The sequence below is a fragment of the Cupressus sempervirens genome, chromosome 10 (genome assembly GCF_028749045.1).
Source record: "Cupressus sempervirens isolate cs-2001-9-10 chromosome 10, ASM2874904v1, whole genome shotgun sequence".
Classification (NCBI taxonomy): Eukaryota; Viridiplantae; Streptophyta; class Pinopsida; order Cupressales; family Cupressaceae; genus Cupressus; species Cupressus sempervirens.
In genome coordinates, this window is record NC_143127.1 from 732,915,121 (window position 1) to 732,942,173 (window position 27,053).

The 27,053-nt window shown below is 36.1% G+C and overlaps 1 protein-coding gene across 7 annotated transcripts in view; it reads right to left on the bottom strand.

The window, feature by feature from the left end:
• LOC149535938 (uncharacterized) overlaps positions 1 to 27,053 on the bottom strand; it is a 280,772-nt gene that overhangs the window by 26,075 nt on the left and 227,644 nt on the right. The window lies entirely within an intron of this gene.

Consider the following 27,053-nt stretch of genomic DNA (forward strand, 5'->3'; position numbering starts at 1 on the left):
AATACATAAACACAATGTTTTAAGAGGTTTCTTCTTTAAAGATAACCAATGGTATTGCAAATCTACAACCATTCACCACTTTCCACTCAGTTTATCCTTGCTGAAAAAGAGATGCTCTACATTTTAGGGGAAAAATCCATTTCATGCTGTTTCACATCTCTCAAATGTTGCATAGGACTGCCTGCAGCAAAAAGGTCTATGTCGTAGCACACAATTAGACCCCTTGCTAAGGAGTGAGAAAGAACACCTCCTTTTGCAGCCTTGGAGGGAAAAAGTCCAGCACATCAATCAGTTATAAACCTTAAGAGTTTGACACCTCTTTGCTAAAAAGGATAACACTACAACCTTTTCTCTTACTTTGCTGCTAGCTTACTAGCCTCTAAAATGTCCAAGGTGTTGAGCTTAACTGGTTAAATACATTGCGTTCTCACGGTGGAGGGCCAGGTTCAATTCCCCGTAAGGACTTCTAAACTGGAAATCTAAATTGTGACCCTTGGCCATCCATAGTAGGCTTCTACCATAGAGGTGATTTCTAAATTAAGTGGAAATCTAAGTGGTGACTCTTGTCATTCCATAGCTTATTTCTAATGTGTTTGCTCATATGGAGCATGTATTGGTCAAGTGTTTATGCTCATTTGAGCAAGATCACTGTAATTGATATTCAATTTTTTAAAAACCTCTAAAATCAGTAAAATAATATCACCAGTTTGTTGATTCATTATCTACTGGCCATGGACCCCTCTCTCTCTCTCTCTCACACACACACACAAACAACATACAGGTATGCAGACGGTGGTATAAGCTGAAGTCAATTATAAAGGTCAAGGAAAAAAGTTTTCATCATCATGTGTTTAGAGCTATAAAGTTGGTTTCATCAGTTCACTCGCACATATGCTTACTGGTTCACAAACCAAGAATCTGCATATGCCTCTGAAACCAGATGCTGCCTGTGTATGTCTCTGCCTTTGCACTAAGAATTGTCACCAAAGTATCTGCCAATTTTAAAATTGAATGCAAAGTGACCCATACTGGTTCACAAACCCAGTTTGGCCTACATATGATTGAAACAAGATGCTGCCTGTGTATGTCTCTGCCTTTGCACTAAGAATTGCCACCAAAGTATCTGACAATATTAGAATTGAATGCAAAGTGGATTCCATCAACTGAGCTTTGGAAGAATGGAATCCAACTATATGGTTAAATAAATTGGTTCTGCAAACTATCCTAGTTTATATAGCTTATATGGCTTCAGTTGGGCCTGTGCCTCATTAATAGAAGTTTTTTCTCTTCACTAAGTATTGCCAATGAAATGTCTGGCAGAGTCAAAAATTAGAACTGGTAAAAGCCATGCTGCAGGCAAAGTCATTCTCTCAACTAAACTTTTGAAGGACTAATACAGTTAAACACGTTTGTTCTGATAGCTCCTCTATATTGTATAGCTAACAAGCCATTTCCTGCAGCCCCAATAAGGTTGACTCTACACCACATAAACTGTGCCTCAAACTCATCTAAGTACAGATAATCAAGTGTCCTTCCCAGAACCTGTCTTGACATTATCTAGGAACATATAATAAAATAATAATAGAGAGATATTAACATCATACAACCATTAAATTCAAGCAAATTTACAACTTAGAGTGGTCAATATGAAGGCTCAGTATATCATAATCCTTGGTCAAAATGTTACATCCCAATTTTTTTCCTAAGTTTTAAATTGATCATAGCCGTTGGTTTAATGAATTATTTCTTTCCTGATCATGTGAAACAAGTTAGTTAATTATAGACGTTGTATCAATTTATTTCCTTCTTGATTATGTGAAACAAGTTAGTTATTATAGACGTCGTATCAATTTATTCTTTCCTAATCATGTGAAGAGAGTCAGTTAAATATAAACGTTGTACCAACTAATAATGAGTTATTTCATTCATTATCATGTGAAATGAGTTAGTTATTATTGACGTTGATGAAATCTATAACTGTCATTAGTTGATCGACAATTGTTTGATTGGAATTTACGATTAATATATCTTTGAATTGATGTCTTGGCGAGAATGCTTTGTTTGGGTGATTGCAAGAAGAAGACTGGAGAGAGGGGAAGCATTGCTAAACGGGATCATTGGAAGGAGATGGTCAATTAGTCCAGTCATCAGGATCGACAAGTTTGACCTAAGACTACCTTGGAAAGGATACGGAGACTTGACAACATGTTGCATTATGGGACCGCATGAGCTATTAGAAAAACAATATAATAAAACTTAAATAACCTAAATTAAAAATATGAAATTCGTACCTTTGAAGATTTATTATTTAATCATTATTATACACCCTCAAATATGAACACATGTATTTAAAAATGAGGTGACACCAATAAATTATAAGTTTATAATCTAATGATGTCACTTCATCAATACATACACATGAACGTTTATAAGAATGTATAATAATAATAAAATAATTAATTAAAACTCTTCAACTTCTTATTGTTTCCCTCTTGATTTCTTTCTTTTAAAAATTCAATTTGAGAGGCATTCGAATGGCTTTCTTTATAACTAAAGGTAGCCGATGAGCCAAGCAACCCTTTTAATAGTCTCCTTGATCATATTTGATATAACATTCTCCTCTCTGCATTTTTCCGTGACTCTATTTCTCATTTGTTTATACGTTAAGGAAAGAGAAGAGAATCTGAGATTTTTATTGGCCTCAATAACTTGCCCTCCCATTTCCTTTATATTCTCGTCATTACCTATTCTGTGAGGTTAGAGCTAGGGAGTGCAAAGTCCAATTCTTTCAGCCGCGGGAGTAGGAGCAGACTGGTATAAGTCACCCGTGGGAGTTGGAGCAGACTATTATAAGTCACGTAAGATATGCTGTGTTTAATTGAAAACGTCTTGAATCCATTACTTTCTTTAATCTTTATGCCATGCTATGCGGAGTTCTACTATAATACTCTTTCCATGTTTAAGTAAATTCTGATGCCGAATCATATACAATCTGTATGGTGAATGCATATATACATAATCATAGCTTACTAGACGGAATTCATTGGGTCGATATCATGTCAATATGTTGTTCATTTGAGATTGTCTCAGCCATAGATATGGAAGAAAGAAAATTATAATGATAAACATGAACTAATAAACCTATCCGAATTTACTTCTGATCTTTTTATACATCATGCAAATAATATCATTGAGACCAAACACCAAGGAAATCATTGGCAAGGATGCCATTAATGGTGATGAGGTGAAGATAACCTGCAAGAATCGAGATTGGAATCAGTTAACTAGGTAACAAACATATTTAATAGCTCATGCATGTCCTAATGATGAAACTAGTTGTCAAGTCGAGCGGTGGAGATCGAGTTTACAAACCCAACTTTGAAATCCTTGGCCAAGGTAGATAAAGGCAGATGTGCCAAACATGAGATCTTTTTTGTTTGTCCAAATGCTTCAGTTATTCAAGAATAACTGATGGGTCACTCAAACCACCAAATTACTCAGATGGTTGGACCTAAGAACATCTCAAGCCCAATCCTGAGGTAGGGAGGTTCGTTCTATTAAGTTAGAATGTGTGGAGATAAGTGTGGTCCATGGTTGGAAGGTTAAGCCTATGTCAATGCTTCTCCTCTCACCAATGCCAAGGCTTGGTCAACAACAAGACAAAGGGAATTCTCCATCATACCTGTATGTTCTTTTGCACTTAACCATTGGATTCATGGAAGCATAAATAGATAATGTAGAATATATGTGAGAATATATTAGATGTTTAAAATGGTAGTTGTTACTTTATTTTCAGTTGAAAATGTTGGATTGATTTAAATGGTATCTTTTAATCCCTTTGCATTCGTTGAATTTAAAATGAAATTTGATTAGGTAGCAGTTACTTCTTTTTAGTTATAATTAGTTAAGGAAGTCACTATCATATGAAAGGGATTAGTTGTTACTTGAATACTGTTAAAAATTGGTTAGGAAAAATTCGTATGTTACACAAAAAATACTTATTTATACACTTAATGATCTTTGTAAGTGAAACTTCTATTAATACTCTACTATGTGACTTCGTATCCAAGGATATAGACTACTCCCCAATGCTACTCACTTTTGGATTCATCAATGATAGCCCAAATTCATTTCTTTCAATCATCAAACCAACCTTATAGTCCCCTCTCCTTGAATTTTTACATGTGGATTGCATATCAAATATAAGCCATAGCTTGGCAGCTATGGCTGGGTCACCATCCCCATCAATGATATACTGATTCGTCGATGTGTCGTATCATCCATTACACTATCCCATCCTTTTCACAAGGATGGTTGAGCTCCTTCAATCCTACACTATACCATGTAGCGCACCCTTAATATGACTATTTTGTAAATTATATTGATCACCAATTGATATTGTAACTGATTCACTTTGATATAAATCTCCAAATTGTCTATCCACTGCGAAAAAAGATTGCATTTGAATTTTTTACCCAATGTTTCCTCCTCAATTTGTATATCTGATTTTTCTTTTTCATACCCTTCAACAAAAGAAGAATGGATTATTTCATATTCAATCATTTGTCAAAGTCTAAGTTAATGATGCTGATTCTCATGCTGATGCAGGTGCAAGGTGCTGATGAACGGATTCGCGAATTTTTTTTAGGGGGGATTTTGGATGCATTTCGGTGCATCCATAAATATATATATACACACACAAAAATAAACCATTCCATAGCATGATACTTCACCAATGATAGTTCAAATTGAAATAAGAAGAGAGCCCAACTACAAACAAAATGACAAGAATGAGCAATGAATGGTTTCTTTTAAGGTCGTTTTAGGGTTTAGGAGCAAAAATAGAATTAAAAAATATATATTTAACACATGCTTTTTAAAATCACTTAAGTGACTGGGTATTAAAAAAGTCATGGGTGCTCTCCAGATGCACCCGGATATTGTTTGGGTGCTCTTGAAAGCATCCCAAGTGCATCCACAGATGTTGGGCAAGCTACTTGAGAGCACCGGTATAGAATCCAGAAGCATCAGCACATCCTAACGCACCAGCATCAACACCTTGGGTTTTTGGGAGAGAACTGGTATCTTAGGTCATTGTTGCAGCTCCTCACCATGTGACTTCTATTTAATGAACAATCATCTAATTGCATCTCTCCTTGTTGACATATGCTCCAATTCCTTTCCATCTAAGTGCATTTTTCCTTGTCATACTCTTTGTTTTCATATGCTCCGATTCCTTCTTTCCATTTCTGTGCCACTTTTACCTAGCACATTCATTATACAATCCAAGTTGCAAACTTTGATATACAACTCCCAAAATCAATTGTTGTAATAACTCCTATTCATGTTGTATGACCTGGTGTTTTCCCATTATCATACATCATATCATTTGCAAATTTTGTTGTACCTCTTACCCATTCACCACATCTTTTGCTACTTATAACACCTATTTATTGTACAATTGATTCTCAGTTATAGTTCCTTCATAATACAATTGATTAGAAGTTGCAAATCCTTTGCCATCTACTTCATTCTCAAACATAGTTCGCTTTCAACATTGTGCATAGTTTAGCACAAAAGAATCCCCTATTGCAATACTACCTAAGATCCAATGATGAATTGGGTGCAACATTCTCAACTTTCAAGGCACAATCAAATGAGGTATCTTGATCGATACTCTTGTGAAGTTTTCACACCGTCACCCCATTGCAAATGGATTCCCCCTTTCTCCTCCTTCTCTTGCAATAGCAGTTCGAGTTTGTCAAGTCAGGAGTTTTGTGCAAAGGTATTTTGGATGTCATTTTGAAGCATTTTTGTCGCCTCAATCCTGATTAGGGTTCAAAGTTTTAGTCTAAGTGGTAAAGCATTTTATGTCTGAGGCATGCGAAAGGATTTTAAATCCAATCTTGCTAAATACAACCCTTTCTAATGACTGGGAAGGCATTAAAATGATGAAATGAATAAGATTTCTTTTTTTTTCTTGAAAAATGGATGATTGTGTTTGGCTTTGATTGTGTATAAGTTATTAATCAACGTTTCAAAGCACATTGTGATCCATCATTAGGATGTGAAGAGCCAAAAAAACAAAAGCTTACATACAATCAAAACCAGAAACTATTATCTCTATTTGGTGGATTGTGGAAATCTCCTAGCACAAATGGATGGATGCTGCAAATGCAACGAAAATCCTCTAATCGAACGAAATCCTCTCTTCTCAAGATTTCCGCTCCTCCTTGGCAACCCAAAATCGATTCTAAATCGTGATTAGAGGCTGTGAGAGTTGAGACGAGATGAAAGAACTATCAAAGCGGTGCAAGATAACAAGTCTTCGGGGATCTAAGTGACAAAGTAATCTTGGCAAAAATCAACTAATTAGAGGTTACCAACCACATTAATCCTCTCAAGTGCCAATTTCCACCACCATCAAAGCCACCCAGATCGGGTCTCGGGCATGAATCCAACATTTTAGAAGAAAATGGAGAAAGTAACTATCAAATTAATGTAAAAATGCCGTAAGCTTAATGAAGATGTAGAAGAAATCAAGTTGGTTGCGAAATCCTTTGATTAGAGGTTTCCTGCCACCATCTGAAAATCTAGCCTTACCATTCCTCCAATCATAGTGAATTCCACCCAGGAGGATTGACTCCCTTTATGATGGTGATGGCCAGAAAACAAACCATGCTGATGGATGAAGGTAGGTGTTGCATGAACCAAGTTGGAAATTTGAGTCATTGAATCTGGTTGGGATTCCTCTTATTAGCGCAATCCTACCAACCATTATTCCTTTAGCACATAGAATCCTACACACAAGTTTTTCCCTCCAAAAAACATGCATTCCGAAGTAAAAAAATTTGAAATCCAAACCTACGTCAGCCTTCAAAATAGCCACATTTTTTCTTGCCAAGTTGGTTCTACAGCTAGGGGTACTTTAATTTAATAAGTTTAATTAACTATGACCCAAGTCGGTGCTATGATAAATCCATGTTTTTGTAGTTGCATTAAACAAATGAAATGAAAGCTCCTTATATCGATTTACAAAGACGATGTTTCTAAAAGAAACAACTGTGAACTAAAAATGAAAATTGAAACTACTAAATAAACTAAAAATTAAGATGACCATTGAAGAAACATTATAATATTCTAATACCCTACCTTAACAGTGATTGTCTAACTGATGTCTTTTGGTCACAAATTCTTCAGAACATTTTGCTGCTATAGAGACCCTCCCTATATCTCCAAAATGTTAATGACCACAAAGCCAAAATTTGTCGATAAAAGAGCAGAGAAGGGTGTCCCCTTCTTTATAATGTTTTACAACAAGGGACCAAGAGCCTACCACTGGCTCTACCATCGAGATAAGTCTACCACTAACCCTCCCAAAATTAGCAAAACATCTGACTACAAATCATCACAAAATATCCAACCTGATGTTGGATAAGAAAGCTGCTATTCCTTGGAGACAAAGAAAAACACGGAGAACAACTAGCACAATTGTGACAAAAAATCGACAAACCCTCCAAACATAGCAGATGAGTATTATGCCCAAAAAGCCATGATTTTTTAAGCAAAAAACTGATGAAAATCAACACAAATTTTGAGGTGAAATTTTAAGCAAAACCCAACATGATTTTTGAGGTGAGAAAATCAATCAAAACCAAATAGAATCTAAGACATGAATAATAGAATACAAAGCTCAGTTTTAGAGACAAATGGGTAAAGCCCACAGATAATTTTTTAGGGAAAACAATAACACCCACTAGATAAATTTTGAGGAAAAAATTATCAACCCACAAAGGAATCTCGTGCGATGTTGATATATTATGGCTACGGTCATTTAGAAGAATTCTTTGTCTTGAATTCACACAAGAAATTATCAAAACGATTCATATCAAACTAAGTATGCAGACATAGGTAATTCCAAATTATATTTTTCTTCAAGATTCAATAATGATATCTTGCATAGTATCGATTAGGAAATGATTGGATGCATTCCATTAAGACATAATAGAATCAAGCAAGATGATCCATCTATGTCTATACTTATCGGCAATTTGTCTTGATCATTTTTTGGTCAAATAAATTGGTTTGTATCACATTGACTGTTGTTTATACCAACAATCATGTTATTAACTGACATAAGACATGTGCATTCATGACATGACTATTGTCTTTGTGCCTTTTGGAACAATACTTATATCTAACAGATTAAAGCTAGAGAAGTATTGGAATCAATCAATGTCTTCTCTAGAGCAGATTGGGAATTACCAGAAATAAATCTAGAACTGCAAACATTCAGTGTTTCTTAACATAGAAATATGTATTGCAACCACATGGTATCAGAGCAGGCCATGCTAATTATCAGTTTGATATAGTGATCTAGTAATGGAGCATGTTTATTGGTGTGAATGTCAAATGGTGCACTAGATGGAGATCTGGTCTTGTTCAGGTTCTACCACTTATCAGATCAATGTTGGAGATCACTATCGAATAGAGGGGCACTTTCAATATCACAGGATAATGCAATGAATTGGAGGGAGGACATTAGGATGTTAGGATCTTTTCTTCAAATTACTTAGCTTGCATGCTCTATATGTCTATAGTTGTGGATGGATCTCCAATGCCAATCTATGTACTCATCAATTTGCTCCCGTGGTCCGATTAGAGGATCATATCACTATTGTACTAAGTGTTTCCCAAGCCTCTTATGAAGGCTTCAATTACTCTATGGAGGCTATCGATATGCTCTGCATGGACAAAGTGCTATTCGACAATGACTAGTACAGGTAGAGAAAATCATGTCCATTGCATTTATGCTTGATCCGAACCTCAGATTGCGATGACCCATTCATCTCGACTATTGAGTTGAGATTTCTTGAGCAACGCATGTACGATACGGCTAAGCCAAGAATTATGTTGGATCTAACAGAAAGGGATAATTTGGAACCTGAAGAAAGCGGAACCAAGTATCCTCAAGAAAAAATTAACCAAATGTGAGAGGTTCGCTTAGGACGTGACCCGAGAGGCGAAGAGGCCACTATCGTATTGAAGGAGGGGATTGGAATAGTGAAGCACAGAAGGAGAATAGAGGAAATCAAAAAAGGTTTCAAATTAGAATAAAATCAATATCAATGATGGTCAACCTATGAACTATAGGGACCCATCTTCGTAGTTATCACAGGATGAGCCAAAGCATACATTTATGAAGGCAGCGGCAAAAATATGAAAGGAACAATAATGCCACAATTTCCTCCTTTAGGAAGGTATGGGTTATAAGGAAGACCAATCAAACATGCCACAAAGTTCAAATCCTAGCAATAAATAACAAACATTAATGATCTGTACTAGTTATGCATGAAAGGAGAAAAGAATATTTTGCAAAGCAATTACATCGGACTATCACACTACATATATTATGTTACAAATTATGATCGTTATCGTGCAACAGGGAAATCTTAAGGACACCTACAAAGAGATGATGGAAGGGTATCTTGGGTGTAGGGGAATAGTCATAGTCTCAAAGCTATATTGACTAATAATATGAGTTGTGAGCTAACTAAATATTTTGGTAATTTGAATAAATAAACATCAAATTCAATATTCGCTAAGTATCGAATAAGAGATTATTGCATACTTGTATTCCAATGTAGCGACATTTCATGAACCATGTGTTGTGATTTTATCCATGTTTCTTGAGGCTAGTTCTTCATTGTAAAATATGGACTAAGTATTGTTGTCGGGAATAATTGTAACTTTCGGGAATAGTTTGTAAACCTTCAGGAATGGTTATTAGTTAAGTGTGTAAGTTGTCCAATATCGAGGGTAGTTGGAATGCAATGATTGAGTCGCATCCCTTCAGGTACTATATGTACATCGTCTGAGTGACATTAAACAAGAATAAGTACATTAGCTTATATGGTATTGTCGTGAATATTAATAGAATCAGCAATTCAGTTCTATGAAACTAAGTGTTACATTCTTTGCTTTTCTATTATGCTTTAAACCTGTTTGCCCGTTATGGTAAACAAGAGTCATGAAATAAAAATGGGCTTCTTTGAGAGATGATGAAATAAGTATTTCTATCAAACTCTACCATGTAATCTAGAGCTAAGGATTAAAACTATCTTTCAGAATATTGCCTTGGTCTTGGAAAGAGCTTCATAACAGTTATATTTGGATCTTATTGCACTAGTGGCAAAGATGACAAGCACTCTTTGGCTACATATGCATCATTGGAAGCCGAGGAAGAAAAATAACTTAATCATGCTTGGCCTGGGCATGTGAAGATTTGATATTAAACATTGATTAACAGGGGGCCTTGATGAAAGTGTAATTGTTTAAATTAACAGTATGGAAAGCTTGACAAGACTTTTCTTGTAACCCATGGAGAATTTGTAGAGATGGTCAAGAGGGCAAGAGTAATTGAAGCTGAGCAATGTATTTGCTCCTTGGCCATGTTTTGAAGTTCACAAATTGGACCAGTTGTTGCAAAGACCCACGCAAAGTGGAAGAGCTCACTATTTACGTATTGATCTTCACTGGAGCATCTTATATCAGGAAGGATATCAATGAGAATTTACTCCTAAATAATGAGATAAGTATTCTTATCTTTTGAATATTATTTATTTTCTTATTGTAGACTCCTATATGTATTCAAGTATGTACGATTGCCTTGACCATTTCCTTTGCCTCTAGGGATGTTCTTTTAGGAAAAGAAGAATGGTGCATTCGGTATGTTAATGAGGCATTGTAGAGGACTTGTTCTTATGACTCTCGTTCCAAAGTGGTATGTTGATCATACTAAAAGATAGAAGTCTATTAAGGAAAATTATCTTCTATGATTACAATTATGTAAGAAGGATACCTTTCTATGACAAGAGGGAGCAGCTCAACTATTTGATTAAACTGATCTTCACAGATAGATTGATACTTAAATGTCTATAGTAATGGGATGGCCAAAACATTTTCAAAGAGGAAAATAGCATTTAGAGGGGCTCTGATATTACACTTGAAGCAACCTTGGACGAAGAGGTCCTGAGGTTGACGAATGTACTTGGAGCTTTAAAAGGAAGCTAGATTAGCATAAATGCCTAATGTAGCAAAATCTAGAAATATCCATAGTTTATTACATGCACTCATGCTACCATGGAATCAGACAAGTACATTTGTGTATGGAAAATTGCTTTCATGAACAATGTTGTGATTATTAAACTAATAAATCATGTGCATGATGATGAGTCCACTGGAACAAGATATTTTCCATGATTGGAATATAGGAATTGGACATGCCTTCGTGACAAAGGGAGCAGCTCAAGATCTACATCTGTTAGCATCCAATGGTATTGATTCAAAGGGAATAGATCATGTCGAAATGGTTTCTCTAACTTTCAGTTAAGGTACATTACCACTGAAGGATAGAGGCCTAACATTCTCGCTGAGCCTCATGCCAGAGAGAAGTTCTTGTACTTTTGGGACAAGCATGATACATTGGAGAATGAAGCCTTAGCTGACAAGGAACTTCAGCATCAATGATCTATTGTTTGCTTCCTTGCATATTCTTTCCTTTGAGAGAGAAGTTTGAGGTGCAAGTCATTGTTTTTACCTTATGGATTGAGCCGTAGTGCACCCACCCTCTCATATGGTTCATGGTGGATGTCATGTGTGTGACGCCATGACAACACTGTGCGAGAGAATCCATGACGACTCTGTATAAACTCTTTTGTCATGTGTGTGAGTCTATAACCTTATGGGGCCCCAGTGTACGTTACTGAAAGGTGACAATCTTTCTAATAATGTACACTTGTATTCAACATTGTAAGGTGACGACTTTACAATGTTCCCTATCATGATGAATATCACACTAACTTAATATTCATGGAAATGTCCTGATAGTTAATATCTTTTAGACTTATTGATTGATATCATGCTGACTTGACATTGGTTGTGTATCAATATGTTCTTTTTGAGATAATCATGGTGGATATTATGTGATGTAATATCTGTGGACATACCATGATATGTTATGGTAAACATCATGTGAAGTGATGTCAATGCACATACCATAACTAGGATATAAGAATGTATTGTGACTTGATGTTCTTTATACTCCTTGATATCATGAGTTAGGTGATATCTAAATTGATTTATACTTATGTTCTTCCCTAGCTAAGAGAGAGTGTTGATATATTATAGCTATGGTCAGATACAAGAATTCTTTGTCTTGAATTCACATAAGCAATTATCAAAACTATTCATATCAAGCTAAGTATGCAGAACTTTGTACTTCCAGATTAATTTTCTATTGATGATCAAGTAATGATATCTTGCATAATATCGATCAGAAAATGATAGGATGCTTTCCATTAACACATAATAGAATCGAGCAAGATGATCTATCTGTGTCTATATCGATCCGCAATTTGTCTTGATCATTGTTTGGTTAACAAAATTGGTTTGTATTATGTTAACTATTGTTTATACCAAAAGTCATGTTATGAGAAGACATGAGACATGTCCACTCATGACATGACTATTGGCTTTGTGCCTTTCGGAACAGTACTTATATCTAACCGATCAAAGCAAGAGAAGTATTGAAATCAATTAATATCTTCTCGAGAGCAGTTAGGGAATTCACATAAATAAATCTAAACCTGCAAATATTCAGTGTTTGTTAACATAGAAATCTGTATTACATACACACATAACTTTGCGAACTAGAGAATCAGGAATTTTTAAGGGGAAAAATTTAGAAACCCATAAGAATTTTTAAGGGCGGTAAAACAAGAGTCTTCACATGGTAAACCAGCACATGCAAGTACAAGCAACAAACATGAAAGTACAGGCAACAAAAATGCAAGTACATGCAACAAACATGCAAGTACATGCAACCCTAAAAAATCAGAGACTTTTGCAGCAACTAAGAAACCACGGGATCAAAACCCTTAAGCAGGCTTGCGATTTCCAGCAAAAATCCTCAAACACAAACCACAGAAGTTTCATAAAATACATCCAACGATTTCTATTTCTAAAAATTGAAAAGCAATTTTTTTTGGAAAAAAATTTGAGATCAAATGAGGCTCAAATTTTTCATAAACAATCTGCCAAATTTTATGAAATTCTATCAAACTGCTCTGATACCATGTTATGGTAAATCAATGTTGTTGCAGTTGTATTAAACAAAGGATATGAAAGCTCCTAATATAGATTTACAAAGACGATGTTTCTAAAAGAAATAATCATGAACTAAAAATGAAAATAGAAACTACTTAATAAACTAAAGACTAGGATGACCATTAAATAAACATTCGGCCCCTCAAGGAATCAAACCCCTTTTTATGCCCTAGGTTCCCATATAAAGGTTAGGAGAGTGGAGGCATTTCAACATCAAAGAAAACACAAATTTCACTCTGCTCCAAACCAGCAAACTGCAGTCAGATTTGGAAGCGAATTACATAAATGATTTATCTTTAGGTAGCAAATTTTCCACATTTTAGAAGCAAACCATCCCCCTGTTTTGGCAGCGAAATTCTCTTAGAATTAGCATGAATTGTTCCATATAGAAGAAGATCATCAATAGGGAGAGATAAAGATCTTTTGCGAGGTAGTAATTTCTGGTGGCTTTAAGCAGAATGCTCTCAGAATTCTGAGTTTGGAGGTTGGAAGAAAAGATAAATCTGAACACTGCATAATCCAAGAATCATTTCTTTTTAAGATTTTGATATATTCTCATTATTTCGGATTTCCTCAAGTTTGTTATACTAGCTATGAACTACTTTAAATCGAGACTCCCCTTTTTTCTCACGATAAAATGTTCAATATTTTAACAGGCTGAAAAATCAGAACTGCATTAGCTAGACTTCAATTCAGAAGAGCCAATCTAAGTTGAATGAAATAAAATGAAAATCTAATTTGAATCATTATTAAAATCCAATAAATCTAAATCTACTAAAGGAGGTTAATTAATCAATTTGATTGCAAGTCAAGCTATAAGTAAACTTCATTTCAAATTTCAGTTTTCTTTTAGAAATCAGATTATCATAGAAGGTTGAAATGATAAAATTCACATTAACCATTCGAGTCAAACATTTCAAAAGTTTGATAAGACCTTGCTTGCTAATTAGAGTTCAAATCCAAATGCTAGAAACCCTAATCGAAAGTTTAATCCTAAAGACTAATGAAAAATTTTCATGTAGGAGGAAGCATGTTTGGAGCTAAACCAAAGGCCCAAGAGGGTGAGGCAAGTTCAAACAAAAAGAGATACAAAGGAGATGGGGCCAAAATCACTTTTCACTACCAAACATGAGATCGGAGACACAAACTTGGGACCTTTCAATATAGTTCAAGCAAGGAAAGGATGACAAAAGAGACAAATTCAAGGATGTCAAAGATGATAGTAAGGAATGGGATAGTTATTGTAACCGCTTTTCCTCCAACTATGCAATGCTCCGAATTGCTCATCAACTACACAATGAATTACAACACTCAAAGGAAGATAGTGGAATTTGAAGAAGAAGAAAAGCCTATAACCGTCATATCAATAAAGGCTATCAAACTGGCATTCAATATAACATATTATGAGAGCGGTCTGTATCACAAAGTAGGATGCAAATAAGTAGTTAGTGACAAAGTGAATGCATGTGCAAAGAGGGTGAACAAAGAGTAGATAGCCGAGTTATAGAGTCACTACCCCAAGATCCTGCAATTGGTTAAGTTAACCATGTCAAATTTCAAGCAAGAAACTCGCGACCTCATTGCGATTCTAGGGAGGGTGATGGGAGAACCACAAGATGATGTCTTTCAGCCTTGGGTTTCTTACTTCATCGACAAGATCCTATCATGAGAAGTAATGTTTGCATGGGCCAAGATCATCAGCATCAATATTTATCATCATTTAAGGTCATTGATGGCCACCAAGAACCGGAAGGGTGCTAGGAATACAAAGGAACCTGAGGCATTCTACATGACATTGTACTTTGTTTACATGGTTGCTAGAACATATAAATCTCCAAGATTGGAACCTTTGGGAATGTGTGGAATCAAAGATGGAGAGTACCTAGTACATGCATGAAGCCTTTCAGTGGTAGAGAAAATGGAATTATCAGCAAAGAAATCTTGAAAAGCTTCTCATATCTTAGACTCCTTATGACTTTAGTAGCAGACAGTGTAGCTAAGTGGGAGAAGACAATGGCGGCAAAGCTAGAATAGATTAAACAAAGAGAAAGAATTGATGCACACACCTACACCTTGAGTGAATGAAATCACCAACTGGGTGTCCAAGTTCATCGAATTAGCAAAAAAGAAAGACAAATGAAATATCATTTTGGATAGTAATTTAATGTAAGCCTATGTCGTACCTATTTTCTTATTTTTTAGTTGTCGAGGTGTCTAATTCTGGTTTGCCCACATTTCTGGCACCCTTTGATTAATTGCTACTTTTATGTAATCAAACAAGGATGGTATAATTGTTGTGCTCAGCACATATCATTCCAATGATAGGCTCCCTCAAGTTCTTACCCATCTTGGAGACCTCTCATCATTCATGAGTCTAATATACTATGCCTCCCCCTTTACAAACTCCCTGTCCTCTTAATGATAATTAGTGAGTGAACAAGGAATAGACCAAATGCATATTAATATTGATGCAAGAGCATCTTGGGGTAGTTGGCAATCCTTTATGCAGGAGTAGTTTTGATCTTGGAGTTGGAAAACTCAGTTGAAGAAGAGCTAATGGTCGGTCATTACTAGTGTAGTTTTGGGTTATACTTTTGCCCGAGGAGCTTGGTGACTGAAGGAACTCGGTTATGCTTATGGTTCTCAGTGATGCTTGGTTAGAGTTCTGCTCAGTGGAACTTTTTCTCAGTGATCTTTGTGCAGCTCGGTGGATGTTCAGCTCAATTAACATTGTGCTCATTGAATGTTTGAATAGCTCGATGGCTATTTGAGACACTCGGTTGTTGTTGATGTTGCTCAGTGGAGTGCAATCTTGTTGGATTTGGCTGGCTGACCTGTGCATTTCATGTGTGTAATCGTGATGTCAATCAATCGTGGGATGTATAGGAACCTATTTTGGTGTCTTTGTTCTTTCTCCTATGTGCATTTAATTATTGTTGTAAGTCAACAAAGGAACATCATGTTTATTTGGGTTCTAGATGATTCTATTTGTAACAAGTCGACTTGTGACCATGCAAGTATAAAAGGAAGGATTGGGTAGAGTTGTAGGAGGCATTGTGAAGCAAAGATTCAGTTAGGAATCTAGAGTTGGTAATTGTGAGCAGAGCTAGTAGCTAAGTGTGGGCTTAGAATAAGAAGGTTGCTTGGTGGCTTGAGGGAACAAGTTTAGATCTTCATTGGGGTTCCTACCAAATTGTTGTGTTGTTATAGATGTGGGCTAGCTAGAAGTTATTTGGATCTTGCGAGGGCTTGCAGAACTATTACTATAATTGTTTTGTAATTGGTTGTAACCAAGAAAGCCATATAGCCCAACACATTACATGTAATCAGTTGTTTATGCATAAACGGGTGGATTTCCTATCAGATCTTGTGTTGTGAGTTGTTTTTCCACTGTGTGGTTACTTGTTAGTGGCCTAGTCATCTTCTTTGGGGATTTACCTGCCTTACACTGCGTCAAATATCTTATATTATATATATATATAACATAACTGATATATAAATCTGACTTTATTGTTATCAAATATATGTGTGTGTGTGTGTGTGTGTGTGTGTGTGTGTCTCTATGTGTGTATCTTTATCTATATATAACAATAACGGACCATCATCCCAAATGTAATTCAAATATAAAATTTTGTCAATCAATATCCAATTCATAGTCTCTTAACTTGCTAGCCATGTAAAGATTAATTTCTTATCTCTTCCTCGTCAAGAGTAATATATATTATATTATTATATAATCTCTTATCCTTTTATCCCTAATTTTAATTCACCAAATACCAATATATGTGTGTGTGTGTCTATATATATATATAACTATATATATATATATATATATATATATATATATATATATATATATATATATATATATATATATATATATATATATATATATATATATATATATATATATATATATATATATAGTTGTGATCTTTCCATGATCACCCTATTCCATTTGATCAATATCCAACACAGTGTTACAAAACTTGGACTCACCTTAGACTTAAGCAAACCGATTTTATACTTAGCTTGGGACTCAACATCCAAGCTCAACAAAAGCTTCGGAAGAACAAGGCAAATTTCAAAACCCAAGAAATTTCAATGTCCCAAAGGCAATCTTGGCCCGAAGGCAATGACTTCCCAAAGGGGATCTCGACCTAGAGGCAATTGCTCTTATACCACTGTAATGTTCTCAGCGACACCTGAGAGTAAGTATTTGATGGAAACCACTCGATGGAAAAGTGCCCGAGGGAAACCACTTGAGGAAAACCACCCAAGGGAAAGTACCCAAGGGAGACCACCAGATGGAAAGTGTCTAAGGGAAACCACTGTGCTAGAAGTAGTTGAGGTTGTGTTGGAGGGAGCCTAGGCCGCACCGAAGGGAACCTAAGGTCGTGCCAGAGGAATCTGAAGGCTATAGAAAGGGAGGCGAAGGCCATAGGGAAGGAAGATATTAATGTTAGATTCAACTCATAGCTTAGAAAATCTGCAATATATCACTAATATCACGAGATATTGTGAGCAAAACTGCCTACCGATGTAATCACCGATGATATTTTGAAAAAATTGCACCACATTTGGGATGGAAAAATCATGACTTTTATGGTTTTTGGGTCGGAAAACTGCAGACTAAGTCTACTTGAAAAACAATAAAGTATTCTAAAAAACATTTAGAGTTTTTTAATTTTCCCACAGGCTGTGACGGCTAACAAAAGGGTTGCGATGGCTGCTTAGAAAAGGTACGATTACTAAGGACTATTAATGCACACAAGTTCAAACTACTGAGAAAATGTAGAAGCATAGATTCAGACACAAGAACTATTTCAATTTTCGACGATATGCCTCAAAGATGCTTCACATGGAGTGCTAATTGTAAGATACACACATAATGGTTTTTCTCTTCAACAGGTTATAGAAAACATTTTTGGAAATTTAATGTAAATTTCTTTAAGTAATGAATGATTTGGAAAGTCAACGCATATTACTCAAATCTCCTCATATACACATCACTATTATGCTCCTGTCTACACATCAACATCACTATATATATTTTAATAGAGCTATAAGTTGTAAATTTATATAATTATAAGTTATGATTTAATGATCATGAGTTTATAGATAAGTTTATAATATACAAATTTTAATTTATTTGAACTGGTTTTGTAAATTTATAATGCAGATTTATAATACTATATATTAATACTAAAGTAGTATAATATTGCATATTAATAAATTCATTATAGAGAAGTATATTTATTTATAGCCTTCTTAATTATTTATCAATATATTTCTAAAAAATTATATATTTTCAAATGTTCGATAAAAGTGTCGATTTATTGCTATTTTTTTGCATAGATTTTGGTGATTCCGAGTTTTCCAAAAAATTTGAGCTAGCCGAGATATTGTCAAAACCGAGTTTTTCAACTATGATTCAACTAATAGAAGATAGCTATGAATCAATTAATGCTAGATATTCACCAAATACCAAAAGTAAGCCACATACAAAGATGTAGAAATTATAGACGAATCTCACTATTATAATGCAAACAAAGATGGCACTCAAACTCGTCACATCCAAACAAGTAGTATAGAGGATGGAATAGGGTGGAGTTAAATCCCACCAAAATCATACAAACCAAATAGGGAATATCTCTCACCTCCGAAATGGCAAATAACACAAAACTCCAATAGGAATTCACATACAATAAAATAATACAAATCACATGATAACTACTACCTACATGTTGTGCTTAAATACCCTTTGGAGGAACTCCCAATGGTTTACAACAATACGCAACAATAGCACCTATGTTAACAATCAAAATAAAATGGGTCCAAGATCCTAAATCAATTGGCCCATAAACAATGCCTTGATTATTTATTTATTTTATGATGCGAACATTATAGTACTCCTGTCCCAAAATTTGCTTGTCCTAAAGCAAATGCAATGTCGGACATTGAAGAATGTGTTCACCTTCCCAATTCGTGTCATCCAGTGGCAAGAGTTTCTAGTGCACCAAGTATTCCTTCAGGGTTCTGCAGAGTATTCTCCTGTACATCAATGATCTTGGTCGGTTCCAACACAAGCTTCCCTTCTTTATTGAGTGGCAGAAGATCTGTAGTTATTACGATGTTCTATCCCACAACTTTCTTCAGGCAGGAGACGTGAAAGACATTATGGATGTGGCTCCCTTCTGGAAGTTCCAATTCATAGGCAACTTCACTGATGCGACGAGTTACACGATAAGGAACATACAAACGTGGCTTCAAGTTTTCCTTCCTTTTGCCTTCAATGAGGATTGCTTGTATGATTGGAGCCTGAGATAGACCAAGTCTCCCTCTTCAAAACTTCTCTTGATTCGATATCTGTCAGCATAGATCTTTCGTTGATTCTGTGCCCTTTGTAAGTTTTCCTTCAAGAATGTCAGGATGTCTTGCCCTTCCTAAAGCTAGTCTCGAGCCCTACGTGCACGGCTGTCACCCAAGACCATGTCCATAAATGAAAGGGGTTCATACCTGTACAATACTTTGAAGGGTGTCATCCCAATAGACATGTGATAACTTGTAATGTAATAGTATTCCCCCAGATGCATCTATTTCACCCATGCCTGTTGTTGTGCTCAAACGTAGTTCCGGAAGTAGCTTTCCAGCCACTTGTTCACAATCTTTGTCTGTCCGTCTATTTGAAGGGTGGTAGCTAGTTCTTGGCGACAATTTTGTTACTGCAAACCAAAACAATTCTATCCAGAAAACATTGAGAAACCAACCATCCCTGTCACTAATAATGTTTCAGGGTAACACATGTAGACAAAAAATTTCTCTAAAAAATAAGTCAGCTACCTATGCGCCTGGAATTTTGAGGAGATGGCAAAGAAGTGTGCATACTTCGTCAAACTGTCAACCACCACAAAGATACAATCCTTTCCATTTACCTTAGGAAGTCCCATGATGAAGTCTGGAGAGATACTTTCCCAATTTTGTTCTAGTATTGGCAAGGATTGCAATCGCTCGGTAGGTAAAGTGTGTTCCAATTTGTTTTGTTGGCAAACTGCACATTCTCGCATGTATTGCAAAACATCATCTTTAAGTCCCTTTCAAGAGAACCCCTCCTTGAGTTGTCTATAAGTTTTCAGAAACCCTAGGTGCTCGGCCAAGGGTGAGAAATGTATTTCCTTTAGGATTTTCTGCTACAATTAGGATTCAGGCACTAAGTATATCTGATCCTTATAGTAAATGATGCCATCCACCACCTTGTATCGGTCATCCTGAGTGTCATCGTTCATTAGCTCACATGGACGTGTTTTTGGAATATTCCACCAATAAGTGTGCTTTCTAGTCAGCTACAACTACATTGTTCCTTCCCTTCACATATTCAATGTTGTAATCAAAAGCCTAAATCTTACTTACCCATTTTTGTTGCCTCTCGTTCAAATCTCGTTGCTCCTAGAAAATATGTCAAACTATTATGATAAGTACGGACGACAAACTTGGCACCCACCAAATATTGCCAAAAGTTGGTCAAAGCATACACAATGGCCAACATCTCTTTGTCATAAATGGAATATAGGCGCTCAACTTACACACTCCAGAATGAATGGTTGAGTAAAGTCAGGTAAGTCGAGAACTAGGCAAGTGCTCATTGCTTCTTATAACTTATCAAAAGTGTGTTGTGCCTTTTCATTCCACTAGAAGGAGCCTTTCTTAGTTAGATTTGTTAACGATGCACTGAGCTGAGAGAAAACTTTTACAAACCTCTGGTAATAGCTGCATAGCCCAAAGAACCTTCACAACTCAAAGAGAGATTTTGGTGGGGGCCAATCAAGGATAACTTGAATCTTTTCCTTGTGAAGTTGTACTCCATATTTACTGACAACATGCCCTAGATATAGCATTTCTATCATTCTAAATTCACACTTGGATTGCTTAGCTAACAAGGACTGAGCCTCCATGATCTCTAGAACTTCATCGAAATGTCTCAGGTGTTCTTCCCAAGTTTTACTGTATATAAGGATATCATCAAATAATACCAGCAAGTACTTACGCAATTGTTTTTTGAAGATCTAATTCGTGCAAGATTGAAAAGTAGCTGGTGCATTTGTTAATTCGAACGACATGACCAAGAACTCATAATGCCCGTAATAACAATGAAAAGTTGTCTTCTCTACATCTTCCTGCATGTGAGGCTGATGGTATCTAAAACAGAGATCTATTTTAGAAAAATAAACTACACCATGCAATTCATCCAACAATTCATTGATCTTGAGAATAGGATATCTATTTTTTATTGTCTTCTTATTCAACACAAGGTAGTCCACACACATGTGCAACGTCCCATCCTTCTTTGTCAACAATACCACTGAATGATGCAAAAGGGCTATAGCTAGGACAGCTCCATCCCTTCTCGAGCAACTCATGAAACGTTTTCTCAATTTCATCTTTGATTTTTTTTGGATGACTTTATGGCATGGTCATAACTGGTTTGGCATCAGCTTCCAACTCAATGGTATGCTCAAAACCACGATGGGGGGGTATGCTAGGAAGAATGTCTATAAAAACTTTATCATGGGTACTCAAGATAGCTTGTAGATCATCATCTTGGTAGTGTGTTTGTTGTCCTTCTATTGGTTCTGCGGAAATAAGACAATGTGTAGCCCATGCAATGTCATCATGTCAAAAAATGGCCTCCATCCGTTGCGCCAAAACTTCCTTCGGACCCTCATTGACCATCCCACAAAGAACAACCTTCTTCCCATCAACAACAAAAGTGAAGTCAATCCGCTTGAAACTCTGTGTGTATTCATCTAGTGATTCCATCCGTTGTATGCCCAGAATAACCTCCATATCATCCAGTCTACTATAAAGAAATCCTTCGTCACTGTGTCATTATCTATAGTAATACTCAGTTAGGGAACAAGGTGCGTGCAGGGTAAGAGTGTTCCTCCTATGACCTTGAGTTGGAACCCAGCGTGCGTCTCTGTAGGTAGACCTCTTCTTCTCACCAAAGATAGAGTTTATGAAGTTTAGAGTGGCTCCACTATCAAGCATCACAAAGACATGTCCCTTAAGGGTTCCCCATACTCGAAATATCGTACATCTCGAGCTCCTAGCCAGGGCAATCGTTCCTCCACACCGTACCAATACGGCAATCTTCTCCATACGATTCAAATAAACCATTTTGGATTCCTCCTGTGGGCAACCGTCCTCTATGGGTAGATTCTCCTAATCATCATCATTACGGATGACCTCGATGTAGTGTATTTTTCCTTTATCGAGGCATCTGTGCACAGGTTCTCATGTCTCCTTGCAATTGAAACATAATTTCTTCCTTCGAAGCTCCTGTCTAGTAACTTCATCCAACGAAGGCTTCTTCGGCAGTTGTTTTTTTATCTTTGTCCCTTGGAAATACTAGCAGTTTAGAGTGAGAGTAACCTCGAGAGGATGATGTCGTTGATGATGCCATACTTCGCACCTTTTTTATAGCCTTCAAAAGGGTGGCAAGGTTGAAACCTTTTACCCAACCCCTCAATGGTTATGTCAGTCCGTCCATGAAGAGCACTATCCATCTCCTTTTAGAAATGTCCATGACCAAAATAGAGAGTTTCTAAAATTTTGAGATGTACTGGTCGACCAATCCTGTTGGCCTCAATTATACCAAATCTTTAAAATTAAGTTCTGAATCTTTACCATCAAACCAATCTATCAATCTTTCAGTGAATTCTGCATAAGTATTTTCTTGGTCATGCCCTAGCATAATGGTGCCATGATGCCACCATTCATGCGCTACTCCCTCCAAGTCGAGTGCTGCAAATTTAACTACTTCTTCTTTTGGCATTGGATTAAGCCGGAAGTAAGCATCGACCTTCATTACCCATGACTAGGCAAATATGGATCTGTATCGGTCAAATGGTGATAGTTTTACTTTACTCAACTTTCTTCTAAAGGTATCATTAAAATATCCTATGTTTCTGCCTTCGGAATATCGCATTCTCAATTCTGCGTAATCTTTGTAGGCTATATATTATATCCTCTTCCAAGTTTGCATTCTTCTAGTCTTCTTTCAACTGTTCTTGAACTTCTTCAAAGGTTGGTTGCCTTCTTCCGTGTGGTACCTCTGTCCATGAAGGGAGAGTTGGCATGGAAGGTCGAGAGAGTGTTGGATAAGAATTTACCTTTCCGAAGACCGAGTCGGTACTATGACCATTTTGTTCCCCAAATATGTTATTGTCTTACAATTTTCAGAGAGTTTCTTCCATAAATCGTTGAGTGTCATTTATTTGTGCTTGATTTCTCAAAACACCCCTCAATAGTGTCATGACTTCGGCAGGAGTAGGTTCTTGATCTGTCATTCTATCAACTGAGTGGGATCTCCTTTTCCGACTATAAACTTTCACTCACTGTCCACAGGCTATGTAATGTCCCCATCCTTTTTAGCATCTCAGTGGAGTTCTTAGCCTTGACATTCTCCGAAGGCTAGGTGGAGAAATAAAGAGAAATTGATTAAATTAATTTCTTATAAAGTCATTAAATAAATTAAAATTAAAAGGTGACTTTATATTTAATTAATTTAATTAATTGAGAGTGCATTAATTATTGGAAGGGGGAAACTTCTAGTATTAAATATTTTATTAATTATTGTATTGCAAGAGAGAAGCTTCTAGCGATTGCATTAATTATTGGAAGGGGGAACTTCTAGAAATTTAATTTCCTAAAGGCACATTAATTATTGGAAACGGAGAAACTTCTAGAGAATGCAATTATTAAATATTTTATTTCCTTCTAGAAGGGTGAAGGAAAAGTATAAATAGAGGTGAGAACTTCATTGTTTATCATCTGATTATTGTGAATTGCTTTTGATACTAAGTTGGGAGAAGAAACTAAGGTTTCCGATTTCAATCATCAATTGGAGAATGTCAACTCTTCAATGTTGGAACCATTTGAGGTGGTGAAATATCCATTGAATTTGGTATTCCAAAGAGCTTCAATTCAGGAGTTCTATTTGTGCTTAAATTGCAGAATAGATTTTGACTGCCACAGTTCGCATACACGATGTCGTGTTGTAGTATCTATGTTTGATTCATTTCCATTCTTGGGCATCACTATTATTAGGTTCCTCTTGTAACTATTAGTAGTTATCATTGAACTTCATAAGCATATGTTTTTGCTGTGATAATTCAAAATCAGATTTTGGCATTACTATAGTCATTATTGCATGTCAATTGTTTTGCATTTCATATCTCGTTTCCATGTATTTGCATTGAAAATACCAAAAGAATTGCACTTGCATATTAGTTCATTGTAAGAGGATAATACATTGATATCAGAGCTTGCTTGCAAAGTGTTTGGCAAAATGTCAAACAACTGAACTAAAGAAAATTTTGGTGTTTAAAGAAGTTATAACCTGTTGGGGTTATTACAGGCTAGCAAGATCTAAGGCTTTGATACCACTATAATGTCCTAAAGGAAAACTCAGCCTGAAGGCGATCTCGGCCCAAAGCCAATGGCTTCTCGAAGGGGATCTCCATCAAAAGGCAATTGCTTTGATACCATTGTAATGTTCCCAACAACACCTGAGAGTAAGTCCCTAATGGAAACCACCCAAGAGAAAAGTGCCCAGGGGAAACCACATGAGGGAAACCACCCGATGGAAAGTGTCCAAGGGAAACCACCCAATGGAACCCACCTGAGGGAAACCACCGCACTGGAGGTAGCCAAGGCCATACCGGAGGGAGCCTGAGGCCGTGTGGAAGGAAGCCGAGGCCGCACCAAAGGGAGCCTAATGTCTCACCAAAGAGAACCTGAGGTCGTGCGAGAGGAATATGAAGGCTACAGAAAGGGAGGCACAGGCCACGGAGGAGGAAGATATTAATGTCAGATTCAACTAGTTGAAGAGAACTATGAATCACTTAATGATAGATATTCACCAAATACCAAACGTAAGACACATACAGAGATGTAGAAATTGTAGACAAATCTCATTATTATATTGCAGAAAAAGATGGCACTCAGACTTGCCACATTCAATCTAGTATAGAGGGTGGAATAAGGTGGCGTTGAATCCCACCAAAGCCGTAAAAGCCAAATAGGGAAGATCTCTCACCTTCAAAATGGCAAATAACACAGAACTCCAACAAGAATTCGCATACAATAAAATAATCCAAATCACATGACAACTACTACCTACATGTCGTGCTTAAATACCATTCGGAGGAACTCCCAAGGGTTTACAATGATAGCCAACAACAACACCTATGGAAACAATTAAAATAAAAATGGGTCCGAGATATACTAAATCAATCGGCCCAGAAACAAGGCTTTGATTATTTATTTATTTTATAACAGGAACATTACAGAAAATCAAAGATAGAGAAGGATTTAAAGTTTTTTCATACATCATTTAATAAATTAAATTTAAGACACTATAATTGAGATAAATAGAAGCTACTTAGCACACATAAACAAGTTTACAGTGCTCACATAAATATAAATGCAAATTTCAAAATGAAACAAGTTAAACTAAATAACACATTAGAAATATAATTAATGTCTACAATAAGCATGGAATATTAAATCCATCGAACTTCAAAACATATATCAAAATAAAAGCTAGAACCTAGAGGACTAAGGCTTAGAGTAGCCTATATGAGTGACCAGTCGACCCAGGAACCTTCCTACGTGTACACCTAAGATAGGTCTCGAAAGATTCTACAACAATGATCTTTACCTGTGTTTAAGGCTTTGCCTCAATGGCATCCACATCCTCATTCTCGATCTCAACGTCCTTGAATGGGTTTCCTCCCACTCGAGGCTCGTTTGTCGTTGCTACTATTTCTCAATCAATGCAATCAACCGATTACATGTCTTCATCGTTGAAGATAGGGTCATCAACCTCAATGTTCCACTCTGCCTATAAATCAACGTCCTCTAAAATGATAGGAGATGTGTCAGTGCCCAAGATATGTTTATAACGAAGGAAAAGGTTGTAATACACAAGATCATTCAACCTTTTTACTCGCAACTTGCAGCACTTTTTCAAGTGTATATGCTTGAATATGCTCCAATTGCACTTGCATTCTAAAGTGCTACATGCTTAGCTCAAGATACAACCTACAATCAATATCTGAGAGCCAATCAAGTTGCTAGTTTGTTCTCTAAACCCTAATAATTTTCAATAATCCCTTTTATCTCTCTTCCTTGTGTTTGTAAATGAAAGAATAACTATTGAAATTTTACTTTTTCACTTTACAATCTGTCTTCCACAACCAAATCAGAAGCTCAAGACTTGGTAAGTCATCCTAGACTCAGTTTCACTTGGTCGAGTTCGAGTACATAGTCATTTTGACCCATTTTGGTGAATTTGCCTCTAGACTCCTAAAGTCTTGTAACTATGATTCATATAATTTTTTATAATTTATACCTTTCATTCTTCATGAGTCTTACCAAATCCATTCGATTAGTTACCAATGTATATTTTTATAATCTATAATTCCCTTTGACCACCTCCTTTCAATGAATAATATATTTTTCATTCCTTAGCTCCTTTCCCTTGAATGAGTAAATATAAATGTTTTTTATATCATGTTGTCTGACTGAAAGTCACATTAGAAGGACATGCCTTTTCACACGTAGGTCTCTTCATAACAATTATTCACTATGCCTCCTCATTAAACCTTAACTAATTGTTGTTTTGCACACTTGTTCAATATTCTCTGATGTATATTGTTTATCGTGTTGATATCTTAGTAATTGATCTGTCTACCACAAGATAGCTAAAGATTGATAGTTTTCCATTAGCCTTATCACTGCCAATTGGTAATAACTCTTTATTTGATCAATCCATGGAAACTAATATTTATAATGTCTCCTTTCATTGTATATCTTCAGTA